Genomic DNA, 15,377 nt, shown 5'->3' on the forward strand with positions numbered 1-15,377 from the left:
GAATCTTTTAACCGAGGAGACAACTTCTGGTTTGGCGCCTGGCTAACTAGAGTAGAAATAAAATTATTTAATCTTGCAGCTCTTCGAGAATTTCAGTATTTTATCAGACGGAGTGCCTCATATTATGACACTGGAACAAGTCATTTCTTGGGGGTTGTGACAGTTAAAAACAAAACATTTCCACCACTTTACAGCTTCTTGTTTTTGAATATTAGTCTTTGGAAAAAGGGCCCAGTGCGTCACATGACGATGTAATAACACAGTCTGGCCACTATAACAAGTGGCCTCAAAGTCTGGCGCTCCTCCTAAGGGCTTGGTGGGTACTGACGATAGCCATGTTGTTTGTTTCTCTTACCATTATGATAATGCTAGGTGTTTTATTATGTGCATGAGACATAAGGTAGTTGGATTCAGTGAGTAGCAATGTGCAGCGCTTACAGTTTACAGCTGCTGAGCTGATAAATGTGCACTGCAGAAGAAACAACCTTGTTTAGCGGTTAACCCAGTTAGCACAAAACACACTGCTGGCAAAAGCAACTTTTTTCTACAATTTTCTGTAAATATGACTAAAATTGTCCTTAAATATAGGCTGATTTATGGTTGCATGTTGGCAACCTTAGACATTTATATATGTGCGTTTGTGTGTCTCTGTTGCTGGTGGAGGTGACATCCGGCCTGTCCGCTCTCTAGCCCAGAGACACTCCAGCAACTAACCCCTTGATTCCACCAGATACGTCTCTGGTCTGACTCCACTCCATCACAGCAGTAGAGCTGATAGGTTTCACTCTAGTCTATGTAAGTACTTCCACCGGGTCCGCTGCACTGCGTATCTGCTCCATCCCAGCTCCGGCAGTCCAGACCCATTTGGAGCAGACAGGCAGGACTTCTATTTTGGTGGATGCCGGGGCCACAATACACATGCATGAGGACACGCATCCAGTGGAGTCGCAGAGTATGAGTGGCTTAGGAGCAGCAGCCAGCCAGTCAGGAGGGACTGCAACAGCTGAAGAGTGTAGTGTGTTTACTGGGAAAACTACAGGTCACAATCTGACGCTAAGCACTGGAGGAGAAAACGGTAACTGTAAAGCTACCTTATCCTGAGATTGAATCAAATATCAAAACAGTTTTCTCTCAGTGGACTAACGTAATCCATTTATCAACTAATTGATTAAGATCTTTGTTGACCGCTGCTTCCACTTTACTGCTGCTTGCATCTCCTGTTACAACATGTCAAAACATGTCTGTTGTGTAAAAGACTTTTACAATCCAGTAAAGGAACGGACACGTGTAAATGTGACAAAATGTTCATGACGCAAGACACAGTGTGTGTATTACTATTCTTTATCTTGAGATACCAATGTCACCATAATGATGAGTCATAACAAACACAGCAGCTGGAATAAATGTTATCTCTGTCCATCTCCTACTGGTCCAGATGTGGACCACTGACTATCTATATCTGACTTAGTCTATATCAAGCCTCTGACTGATGCACTTTAAGGAACATTTCACAGCTCAACTGCAGAGGCCTTTGAATGAGGTTTCTCAGTGATGATGTAAACCATCGATTAAAAGCAGGCTGTGTTTGTGTGTTGCGCATCAGTTTTAATCATTGTTCAGCTCCATCACAACTTCAAGGCTCAAATCCATTGTGTCATCTGCCTTCCTGACATTTGTTGAACACAGTAACCCCAGTTCAATGCCTCCACCACTCCTGCATCACAGGACTGTTATGCTTCCTACAGTGACAACAGAGTGCGTGCCAGCAGCAACTGTGTTTATTGTTTCATACAAAGCAGAAAACAAAACTGTGAGCTCAAAAATGTTCCAACACATCTGCCAGATCGGGAAAAAACTACTGTGAGATTGTGTGTGAAATAATGCTTGCAAAAATCTCTCTTTCAAGCAGTCTGCCTGTTTCTGTCTTTCTCACACACTTTTTCTTGGGATTTTGGATAAACGACAGGAGATGGAGATGATCTTGCTCTGGATCTTATAACTGGGTGAAACACACTTAAATCAAAGTATTTCCTATTAGGCTGAAACACTCCCACTCTAAGCATTCCTAACAAGAGGAAGTGCTGAAGAAACGACCCACTGGAACCATTTAAACAGTCATTTTCTCATGAAGTGAGACAAGCAGATAAAAAAGAAACTCCACAGAGATTTTCCTCAACATGGGAAAAACATGGGAAACAACGCTCTCTGAGTACATTCCTTTCACATGGAGCCATGAGAAGTGAATAAGGTTATTATTATGTGAAGCGGCTAAACGAACACAATACACCAACAGATTTCTTTATATTTTGGAGGTGAAATGTAAAACAACTGTAAACTGGTTGAGAAATAAACACTTTCACAACATCCTCCCTCGGCAATAAGGTCCTCACTTCCTGTTTGTGTATGGAACATGGGACACAGAGGGTTATGCTATTTAAACCAAAGGGCAGCAGATTCCCAGCCAACAGAGGACGGTGGGATCTGAAAGTCTGCTGCCAGCTCCTCAAGGGGACGTCAAGTGGGTGGGAACACAAGGAACACAAGATAATCGTAGAAAAGAGGGTAATTACCCAGAGGAGGGGCTGGTGCCTGTTCATGCAACTGTGCAGCAGCATTAAACATTAAATCTTCAGATTATTCAAAGAAGTTCTGGTAAAAGAAGTTTCTTCTCCACATGACCCCAGAGTATCTGCAGGATGTGGCATTGTGACTGTCAGCAACATGTTTCCCCCCAGTCCACACTGTCACATGTCTTATTGTTATCATTACAGCAAAAGGAAATGTTAAAGCATCATGATGTTAATATTTTACCTTCATAATCCACCCCGCCCCATCACTTGTTTCTGTGCTGTGTCACTTCAATGAGAGGAGGATCACAGCGTCACATACATGTTCACTTCAACTCATCACGGTGTTGTGACGTGATGATTTGTGTTTGTTGTCAGCAGCTACGTTATGTCTGATAAACTGTGACAGACCTGGGATCTGTGTTCAGGACAGTGGTGTTGCACAGAAACTGGGTTCGAGTCCCGGCCTGGGGCCGTTTGCTGTGTTGTACACCCCCCCCCCCCCCGGCCATCCTGTGTCCTGTCATCTTTGAAACGGTCCGATCAATAATGGCCAAAAAATAAAAATGTTTAAAAAGTTCAAAGACACCTGCAAGCTGGTTAACATGGATGTAAACAATGCGGCTTAGAAGAAATGCACTTGACACCTATTTGAGCTTAAAGACACACACTGTACATTGTTCACTAAGAATAAGAGTAAATGTGGTTTGTTTACAGGAGGAGGATTTAGGGGCAGGAAAAGAATATGATATTCATCATTATGTTTTTATTATGTTTTTTTTTTATGAAGCAGCTAACCTGGCTTTGGTATGGAAAATCAAGGCAGAGTCAACATGTCTACCAACACCTCGTAGGCCAAAGATAAACTCATCAAAGTGTTTGAACGTACGCATGACGGTAACTTCACCGATCCTGTGTCTGTTTGGGGTCAGTCAGCACTTCACACAGTAATATGGGTCATATACAGACAAGTACATGAACTACAGTATCTGATGATGTGCTGGTTGTCTATGCAAACAAGTTAAAAATACAATATATAACTAGCTCTTTAACATGCTGTGTCTTGTTTGTTTAGCATCATCTAAAGAGATGATTGTCTTGGCTGGCTGCCTGACTCTTACTGAAAACGGTAAACACTCTTCTGATAGATAACAACCTTATATCAAACTGGGACCAGAGCCAGAACTCAGCGCTGGCAATAAGAGAACGGTAGAATTCATGCGGATAAGAAGAGACGTCAGTGCTGAAACCTGCAGACTGAGGAAAGATGTGTTTAACTGAACTACTTCCTGAGCTGCTTCCTCAATCCCAGATCCCTCATCAGTAAATAAAGAAGATGCCCTCGATAAAATTCAAATCTCTCCAGAGACCAGGTGAAGAAGACTGAAAATGTACAGAGAGCATGTGTCTGACTTCTGTGTGTGATCGCTCCACATGATGGTGTTTGGATGTAGCTGTGATACCTACAACCATTATGAGTCTATAGATATTCAAGCAGGATTTCATAGACAGGAAGGTCTTTTGATAGCGATCAGCATCCATCCCGGCCCCCGCCTGCAGGCCCCTCTGTGGCACGGAGCAGACGTCTTCTCCAGCTAATTGAGATGATGTTTGGACACTTTGCTGGGCTGTGAGACTCACTCAGGTTCTGTTCTCGGGCAGCGTCTTTGGAATGTAAACTGCCTGCTGCCCACTCATAAACAGAAGACTTCATAACAACTGTGTCATAGTGTTAAGTTCAATGAATCTCTGAGAACATGTTCACATGTAAAACTGCACATCATCACTGTTAAATTCATTTTAAATTATCTGGATCAACTCATCGACAACAATCATCCTGCTGCTGATGTGATTTCATCATGGGGAATATTCATGGATGGATTATGAGACAAGACGTGTCCACTGTCCTCCAGCCCTCCTTTGTATGAGTGCACTTTGACTGAAGACACACTGTGATAGTTTAGGTTTGTGTCTCTTTGTGATTGTGACATGATGTTGTGCAGACTTCTTGTAGGACTTTTGTGTTTGTTTTTTTCTTTACAGTTGTTTTCATCTTTCTGTGATAGTTTAGCATCTCTTTGTCGCGATGTGTCTCTCTGAAGTGGTCTTGTTGTTCTCTGTGATTGTGTGTCTCATTGTTGCTGTTGTCTGTCTTCTAACTGTTTTAGGTCTGTCTTTGGTTCTCTTGTGTCTCCTTGTGTTAGTTTTGTTTCTCTGCTGTTATTTATCTGTCTCTTTATGAATGTTTGTAGTCCTTTGTGTCCATTTGTGATTGTTTTGTGTTTCCTTGTAACTGTCTTGTATCACCTTGTAGCTGTCATGTATCTCTTTGTAGCTGTCTTGTATCACTTTGTAGCTGTCTTGTGTCCCTTTGTAGCCGTCTTGTGTCTCTTTGTAGCTGTCTTGTGTCTCTTTGTAGCCGTCATTTTATGCATACTTTATGCTGGTAATTTGTGTATGAACTCGTTTTGTGTCTCTGTTGTTTGCATCTTAGTATCTAGTTGTGTGTCCCCTAAACATTGGTTTGTGTTTCTCAATGGTAGAAGTTTTGTTTTATGTTACTAAGTTGACTGATCAGGCCCTGGTCCAATGCCTGCCATGTAAATTCTTTCTATGAACTGTGGTCACCTCAACTTATTAGATTAGCAGTTTGTGTGTATTTTTGTTAGTTTTATCAACATAAACGTTGTGTTTGAGGTCATCAGTTGTGGCAGATGTGTGTTTATTGTGTTTATAGGATGATGATGTGTGTCGTACTGCAGACTGAGCCGCAGGGCTGAACTAGTTAATCTTTTCTCAGCGGCTTTTCCTCTCTGTTCTTCATCTGTGGGTTATTTGGAGCGTTCACACCACATGTTATGCATATTTCTGCAGAGATGTCTCGCTGATTGAAACCAAACAAACAAACCTCAAAGTTACAAGTTTGGGAGGCTGACAAAATAGTTAGTTGTGCTTCAAAATCCTGAGCTCATAAGTGTTGATCACAGATTGTTGTAAGAAAATGCAAATGTGCTCCAGGACCCAGAATACCACTCTGTGCCACCAATACATATTTGTTATGATTTTTGTTCTTTTCAGATTGTATGTAGCCTGTAAGAGGCTTTCAGAGTGCTGTGATGACAGCACATTGCTTCTGTCTGCCACCAGTGAGGGCTGAAAGTGTCCAGCTTGTTATTTCTGTGGTGTGAGGGATGAGGCAACAGTGGAGAGGATATTAAAGTTTCATCTCATGGTGGACTATGACCTGCAATGTGATGGTTTACATCAAGAAAAATGCGAGAACATTGAGAATTAGAGCGTGGCTTGTTACAGTGGTTTAACATGTCTGTTTAACATGTCAAATCCAACCATTGTCTCAGTGCAGTTGGTGAAATAGTCCCCAAATATAATCTGTAGGTTGTGTGTTCTTGACCCTCAGCAGGACTGTATGTCAGGGCTGCACCACATTTCTCTGACTGAAGGGTAGGAAAAGTTATAATCTGTCTGTGAAACAGTCAAGACATTTGAAGCATGGGATGGACTTAGGTCAAGTTCAGGAAAAGATTGTGATTATCCTCCATTTAGATAAAGAGTTTGTAAAATACTGATGAAATTTAATTTTTAGGTTTTCTGTACATTTACACAAATGTTCCATTTTAAACTTGTGGTGAGTGTCACAAAAAAGAGAGTTTTATAAACATAAAGCTCAGGTCCAAAAAACAAAGGCAGCACAAAGAGCCATAAAATTAAACTAAGAAGTGACCAGGATGAGATGAAGAGCCAAACAGGAGTGGGGAAAAGGTGTGAGGGAGACAAACCGACAAACAGCTATCAAATAATGAAACACAGGTGAACAGGATAAAGGGCAGGAAAAAGACAAAGGCAGGAAGTGTAAAGCACAACATGATGCTCTAAGGAGAAACTCTACAAAATTAAACAGGAAGTAACTGAACCATGACAGTGTCCACACACGAAGCATATAGAAGTTCAGCCACATTTTACTTCCTGCCATGACAAAGAGCTGCAAAATCAAATGCACACTTACCTCTGCTGCAGGAGGCTGCATGTAATCTGATACATTCCCACTGATGTCACTCAGTGGCTAGGGTGCATTGTGGGTAATGTAGGCCCCAGATATTAAAAGGAAGAAGAATGCATGGATTAAATAGATGATAGTTGTGGTTATACTGTGTCAGTTTTGATCATGTGTTTGTATGTCTGTAATAAATCTAGCAGAGTTAAGGGAAATGCTAATCACCCACAATGCAAGGTGGCCACAGAGTGACATCACTGGAGGCAATTTATCACATGACATGCAGCTTCCTCAGGAGCCACAAAAAGACTGTATACTGTAAACATGCAGAAGATCTCCAAAAGACCTGTAAACACACTTGAATGTGTAAATATGATGGCTACCCTTTAACTCCTCTAATTAGCTCAATCATCAGGTACAAATGTCATTTGTGAACACACAAACTAACAGTTTCCATGTTAACAAGATAATGTTTGCATGTAAATCAAAAAGTGTCAAAGAAAAAGTAAATTCATGAAGGGGAGTGCAAAGTAAAAAGTTGACTTTGTGCAAACTTTGCTACTTTCTCACAATACAGAATGTTAAAATATAAAGTGGACTTCATTCCTGGAACAACACAGCGTTTCTTCTTAAACTCAGCTTCTTGCACACTTTAAGTCTCTCGGTAACAGCAGTAACACTAACCATGTCCTCCAGAGCTGTCGTCAGTGCAGTGCAACCTTTCTAAGTGTTGGTATGTAAATCTCACAGAGCATCAATCACCTCCAATCCAAACACATATTCACCACACTTTGTTCCCGCTCTGCTCCACAGTTCTGAGGCATGGCTCTCATCTAATGGACAATAACAAGGCCGTTAACAGCAGCAGGATGGAGCTTGGTCCCACTCAGAGACACTAAATCAATCAGTTCCAAATAAACATCAGGCTTTTACGACACTCGCTCATCCTGAAACCTGAGTTTGGACCATGACAGTTCTGATTTATTAAAGTCTAGTGAGAAACAGATGAAGATGTCCTCTACCTGGATACAACACAGTTAGTCTGAATCTCAAGACTCCTTCCTGTGTTTAAAGAGGCGCTCTTTCAGGAACTCACATTGTTTTTTTTCTTTCATATTTAAACATAGCGACTCACATTTTCATTTTATTTCATTCGAAGTTAGTGCAGATTTTGAAAAGCAGATTTTGTTGTAGGTGTAAAAATGTGTAGGTGTAATATAAAAGTATTTTGGCTTCAGTGTTTCAGAATATGTCTGAACTGTGGAAGTTAAAGCTCCTTTGTTCAGATGTTCACTCACCCACTGTTTCACCACTTCTGGTGTCTAACTCATTTTCACAGGCTGCATCTTGTGAAAGTTGTAGGTTGAATATGTTTATAATATCTAACGATCCACACAGGAGTGATGCTGCAGCTGAGATCCATATTCTCTAAAGGTCACATTTTCTTTGCAAATAGCTTTAAATTGTCACTCATTACAAACCTTTAACTACGAAAGGAAGATTCAGGTTGCATTTTATCGCTGCGAGTCATTCAGCAGACGGACGAGAGCAGAGGCAGTGAGCAGAACTAATTTCATCAAATATTAAACTTGGTTAGGAGACTCAGCTGAGCAGCGCCAGAGTCTGGTGAGATTTCCCTGTGGTCTGGCTGCATGAAGAGAGCTGGAGGATCATGGGACATTTTATGCAGGAAGTGGACCTGGTGGCAGCCATTTTGAAAAATGTGTTGGCGAAACACCACTCTCAAAGCTTTTGGCTAAACAGTTTTTTTTAAATTTTTTTATAGATAGATAGAATTGATAGATTCTGAAGTAGGGAAACAAGTGAATATTTGAACAAAGCTTCAGGAAGCAGATGTCACACATCTCCACAGACTCACAAGAAGTTGGAGAAGTGAACATATAGTGAACATGAACTCACCGTGTGAATAATTATGTATGTATGTATCTGAAAAACACAGTGTCAGATGGGAGGAGAATCGATTATGGAGGATGTGTTGGGACGTGACAGCAAATAAAAAAGTAAATTAAATGAAAAGTCTAATATTTCCTCTTTGTTTTGTCCTTCAGAAGAAAATCAGAGTGATAAATGTTTGTTGGTCCAGCTCTTCAGGACACAGCTCACCTGAGCTGCCTGACGAGAGGTCATAAGGTGACTTCTTCCTCTGTTTGACATCCACTCTCCATTAATCTAATACATCTAAATATTGAGACAGGAAGTGACAGAGCCAGAGAAAGAATGTCATGCTTCAGAAAAATGTTACAGCACATGTAGTGCTCTCACAGGAGTCTGTAAGACGACAGGACATGTGAACTTTCTCTTGGACTTGTGACTCATTTAATATACAGCATTCCATTTCAAGCCAGGGTTGTTTTATTTTCATATTTCATAAAAAAAGAGTATAAACAGAATATTTAAGGCCAATAGAGGGAATAATTTGTAAAGGTAGTGTGTTGACGATGACCAGCAGTGACTAAAACACGATCACAGCATGTGAACTGAGATCAGCCAACAAACTTACTGATGGAGTCTTAAGATGATTTACTAATTAGGAAAAACTTCCTCAAGGCAACAAGCTGAGGGCGAACAAAGTATTTAAAACGTTTATAACTTTGGTTTAATTGTGTTTGTCACATGAACAAAAGGTGAAACTCTTAACTTAACTTTGGTATCCTGATTTTTAAATCAAACTCCCTGCAGAGGCTAAGACTTGTGAAGAGTTCTGAGTCTGGTTCTGTATTTGGTCTTGCCAATGGAAGGAAGGCACTTCAAGCTGAGTGCCTACCGTTTTACTTTTCAGATCATAAATGCCCAAAATATGGATATGATGAAAGTTTGAAGCATTTGCGGAAAAGCAAAGTGAAAGTTATCTGAATGACTGTGAGGATCCGCCTCGCTCCCACAGAGTGCAGTCGATTACATCTATCAGACATCCACTGACTCGCCTTGCTGCAAAGCGCCTGCATGAGTTTTATTTGGGAAAGTGGATTTTTTTCTTCAGGTGCACATTTTAGGGCCATGGCAGGTGCTGTGTTGAAAGGCGGGTGAAATCATGGGAGAACTGAGGGAGAGAGAGTTTTTTGGTGGGGGGGTTAAAGTGAAGTGCATTACCCGTGGGCAGCCAATAGGCTGGCAGTATCCCATCGCCCTCCATCGCCTCCACTCAGCTCCTCCAGCTGAGGCGTACTTAGCACCATTCATAATGCATGCTCACCACCCCCCATGCACAGGGCTGTCATGGCTTGTTCTCTTTGACAACTCAGCCCAACTCTACTTTTTCCCCTAAGAGGATGCGAAGGGTTGCATAATTTAGAGCCCGCCCGCTGTTTTCATGGCTCATCTCTTATCAAATATGTAACAGACTGAGTTTCTGGGGGAGTTTTATCTAAAGGGGGTCCGTGGAAGATGTTCCAGTTGAGACAATAGGAGCAGGCGTGGGCTCAAACTTCCTCCAACTTCTTCTGTGAACTTTATGTGACGTCAGCATCACGTATGGCTGACTGCACACATGCACACATGACATGACAGGAAGGAGGAGGAACAGAGACGTGTGCTGCATATTTAAAACCAAAAGTGTTCAGCTTAATCTAAGAAGACTAACAAGAAAATCTCATTTTAATTTGAGACGAGGCTCATTAATCTACTGAGTTTCTTTCTTGAAATAAAATGTGAAGTCATCACAGTGTCAGACTGAACATCATGCTCAAGATGCCTGGATATGAGATGTGTCTCTGAGCTTGTGTGTGCATGGGCAGGATCAAAGTATAACATATCTAATAAATCAATAGAGATTCTAAAGGGAAACAAAAGGCCCATTGAAGGTAAGTCACGCAGCCGGCTGGCCAGCTGCAGTCAGGCAGGTCAAGGTGACTGAGGTCAGCAGGTGAGGAAAGCTATTTAAGAGAGAACCACAAACACCTGCTGAAAATCTCTGACTTCAATCTATAAAAGAAAAGACGTGGAGCAGGTTGTACCTGCTGATGTTTCCACATTTACCTTGTTGAGAACACAGCATGCAACAAAGTTCAGGCAGGAATCTGCAACCTGCTGTCGTCAGTCTGTGTACAAACACTACAGCTGTAGACTTCAGACTGTGCAGAGAATGAGTTTAGTTCTGTGAGCTGTCAGGTGACTCGCATGGTCATCCAAAGCCAGCTGACCTCCGTCAGCACTGGAACGCAAATAAATACACAATGCTCATAATCTGTTTAAATCAAAGCACTTTACAACACCTGTCACGTTCTCACACACAGTCACACTGAAGGTGCTTTGGGGTTCAGTGCTTTGCTCAAGGACACTTCAGGCGTGCAGTCTGGGGGTCCAGGAACTTGAACCAGTGACCTTCCAATTACTGGGCGACTGGGCTCTGCTCTCCCACGCTACAGCTGCCCCCACCTGGTTAGGTTCAAGGCGAGATTACATTACTTACATGATGTTTGTTAAATCAAGTTAAATCAAATCCACGCTGATATTTGGTTTCACACAGGACAACAACATTTGTCTCCTGTCTTGTCTCCAGTCCCGAGCTGTCAGCCTCCACCCTGCTCTGACTGCCTGACTCTTTAATTTCAGTCATGGGACATGTTTCATACAAGATATTTGTCCCATCTGTCTTTCAGAGAACTTAACTGGAAGGATTTGTCCATCAACTGCAAACAGAATTGGACTTTGGTGTGTGTGCTTCAGGCAGTTTGAAAGTCTGAACCTATGAAATGAATCTGACATTTTAGTCAAATACTGAAGTGTGGTGTTAGTCTATTTCAGTTCTGGGAAGTGACAGTATGTCAGCATGACATTTGTCTTTCATATGTATTAATATAACTTTAAAGGATAACTTTTTTTATGTAGTTCTGGACAAGAAATTCAAGTCATTTAAATAATTGCTATATTAATGAGGTAACAATGCTCTACTCTCTATATTTATTCTGTCTATAGCTGAATAAACCAGCTGCTCAGAGGATAATAATGTCCCACCACTTTGTTTGAAGCTACAGAGGTGGCAGGGTCCGCCACATATAAACAAAGAAAACAGTTGTCCTTTGAGGTCTGTTTGTTCATTCAGTCATGAAAACAAAGAGAGTTTGATCATTTAGTGTGTTTAGAAATTAGAAATCTAAACAAGAAGATTTTACTCTTCTGACTGGAAATGTCTTCTCTAAAACTACAGACCGCTCCTTTGATAGATCATTAAATGCTATATAGTTTTGCTGCATGCATCACACTGCACCATTAACCTTGTTCTGCTGAATGTAAATGTAAAGGAATGTAGTCGTTTTCAGATCAGTTCATCTGGTTTGCACATAAATATGCTTTGGTACTGCAACTTGTACTAAAGTGAAGGAACTGAGTACTTCTTCCACCTCCAGTCATCAGATACATTCCCAGTGAGGTGCAGGTGATGTATTAAATATCTGATGTGAGATATATTTCTGTGGCATTAGATATTTGTCACTCTCAAGTTATTTATCTGGTGATGTGGAGAAACATACCATGTCTGTGCACAGCAGAGATCTGACGCTGGTCCACGTGCCCCTGCAGAGATCTGAGTCACTCATTCACACAGGTTCTGCTGTGGTTCTGCTGCAGTTTTGCTGTGACTCTGCTCAGTCCATAGAGTAGTTATCTTTTGAGTTTACATGCACACATTTACATACATTTTTCCTCTGTTCATATTTCAGACACTCAGTGACCCAGAAAGCAAAACAAACAAAACAAAAAAAGTTAAAAAAAAAAATAATCAGAAACTGCATTTACATATTAATCCATACATGGCCCACCTTTACCTCTATGAACTTACTGATCACATGAAGATAACTGGGGTGCAAAGTTTTGTTCTGTGTAGAAACGAGTGTGTAACAAAGTGTGATGGAGGTTGGCAGATCTGGAGCCTGCTGCTGCCTCTTCTCTACACAGAAAAGTTCATCCTCACAGCTCTATTAGGTTGGCAGCGACAAGTGGCTGTTGTTCCAAAGCAGAACCAGAACCTCTGCAGAACATTTTAACTGAGGTGAAGACACCAGATGAGAACAGCCCATCTAAACAGTGTCACATAAATAACCAGTGATCATAACAATCTGCCCGTTTGACACAACTTTTCAGAACAAATGTATGTCAGCCTGATCTCAGCCCGATCCTGTGCATCTTTATTTGAGTCTGTCCAGTAGGATGAGCATTCATCTCATAGGTTGGAGGTTTTTTTGACAACAATCATGTCATATTATATCAAGGCCATGTAAATATCTAGCCCCAAATTCCAACCTGTCGATACAAAACCATGTGCCAGCAGCAGCAGCAGCAGCAGCAGAAGCAGCAGCTTCATATACCGCTCCATAATAGGTCATATCAGCAGCCCGGCTTGTAATTACTGTTTACTGGAGCTCGACTCCATTTATGGTGAACTGTCTTGATCTGCTGCTGAGCAGTGAGTCTGTAATCTTTAGGATTTGCAGGCTGCTCACAAAATGACTGCCATGGATGAGATGATTTAATTCCTGATTCCCAGTAAGGTCAGGATCTCACTCTCCAGTGAGTGGCCTCTGCTTTAAATAGGAGCTTGACGGTGAGCAGACAGTCAGTGAAAGACGTTCTGTTGGATGAAGGCGCTCGGTCTCTCGGACCGCAGGTGTTGCTGTTCAAGATACCACGGTTACATTATCTCGACTCTTTTCTTTCAGGGATTTTGGGTTTTAGTGCTGTTTAAAGCTCATGATGGAAAATGACTGTTGGCACAGCATGTGTAAACAGTCAACAGTCAAGTGTAACCACAGGTCTGTTATTATAGCTGAATTCATACCAGCTCAGTGAGGACGCTGCAGGTGAGGGTCCAGAACACTGGGACACTTATTGTCTGGCTGCTGGACAACAGATACTTCATGTCTGCAACAACTTCGCTAGTTAACTTCAACCAATCACATTAGATTTACAGATGTAACACAGACATAATAAAGGTCCTTTAAAGTGACACAATAGGTCAGTTTTACTGTGGCTGACAAATAATGTGTTCAATCAACATGATTTTTTCAACAGTCTCATGTTTTGTCCCCCATAACTGGGGACACATCCTCCATCCAAGTGTGTGGAAACCAGTTCAGTACTTTTCTGTATGATCCTGCTGACAAGCCAGCAACACAAGAACAGATGGACAGGGGTGAACACAAACACAGACATGAGGTACTCTGCTGGAGGTAATAAAGACGGACATTATTAATCATTATTTTATTTTCTACAAAATGTGATAGTAATAGCATAAATATAGTGAAGTATTTTTTTATTGTGTTATGTTTTTAGTGAATGTTGTATTTACATTACACATTTCTCAGTGCTGGAGCCTTTCTTCAGCGCTTCCTCTGTAAAACTGTATTCTAAAACAGCGTATACCATAGAGAATCTGCCATTCCTGGTTAAAATAGTCATTTACCACATTGATAATGTCATTAATTGAAAAAGAAAAGTGCCTTTCTTTCCAAAATAAGAACATTTCTCCAAACGTTTGAGTACATACTGTATTTACCACATCCTCACTATGAGCAATAAATCACTATATGAGTATAAGTGAAACACCTGCAGGCTCCCTGTTGGTCAAAGGGTTGAGCTGCCGACCATTAACAGCAGCATCCCTGGTTCTGGACTGGTGTTGCCTGTCATCTTTCCACTGTCTGCTGTCCAATTAGGGAACAAAATGCATGAGAAAAGACCTGCATCAAGTATGCAGCAGCTTGTTCATCACTGCTGGATCTCCGGCTTTAATAATAATAAAAAGCTGCAGAATGTTTTTATTTTATTTTTTCATTAGCAGGCCAGATGACAGTCTTGCCTGGGGCCGTGATGAGATAATCAAATTTAAGACTTTTTAAGACCATTTTGAACTAAATTTAAAACCTACACTAAGTACAAAAACGTAAGGAAAAATGCAGTCCTAGAATAAAAAAATAACTATTTTATTGCCATTTACAGGGCAGCTCAAACAATGAAGAATGGTGTGTGTGTGTGTGTCAGGGTTATCATAGTTTTAAAATTTTCATTAGTTTTTATTTTAATCAAGTTTTTCAGTTTGTTTTTATTTCCGTTTAGTTTTAATTAGTTTAACAAGTGATTCAATTTGAGGGTCCTCTGGCAGTCAGACTCTGCTGTCTAAGTCTAGGAAATAGCAAAGTGTACGCCGATAAATTCCGACCGTGCGGTTACGTTCCAGGACACTTAACACAGAAGCTGACTGTGAATCTAGCCAACACATTTCCTCAAAACAAAAAAGGCGATGACGGAAGTGGTACAAGAACGTACATATTTAAGACCTATATGCAAAAATATGGACGTATTTAAGGCTTTTTAAGGCCTAAAATTGAGACTGTCAAATTTAATACTTTTCAAGGCTCAGTGGAAACCCTAACTCTGTCCCTCCCCCATCACTCTCTCTGTCACCTGACTGCAGCTCTGTCTCATCCTCTCTGACAGAGCTTCCAAACTCAACTGTTTCTGTCAAAGATAACGAGTTGTGTCAGGCTTTTATACAAGCTAATGGACTAACATTAGAGCTAGACTGTTAGGTTACACCTAACATCAAATTTTGATCAGTGGCCAAACCATTTTTGTGTTGGGGGTGGGGGGGCTCTTGACCACTATTTCAAGGACAATTAGGAAGAAAACTAATAAATAACTTTTATGTGACTCAAATATTACATACTTTTGCCACAAAAGGCCTATTTCATTTTTTTTAATTATTCCATAATTTAATGAGCACTCAGTTCTGTCCAACATGCTGTAAATCTCCTGTGTTCAGAACCAGGTTGGATCTGCTCCCA

Source organism: Acanthopagrus latus, chromosome 4 (genome assembly GCF_904848185.1).
Source record: "Acanthopagrus latus isolate v.2019 chromosome 4, fAcaLat1.1, whole genome shotgun sequence".
In the NCBI taxonomy this organism is placed as follows: Eukaryota; Metazoa; Chordata; class Actinopteri; order Spariformes; family Sparidae; genus Acanthopagrus; species Acanthopagrus latus.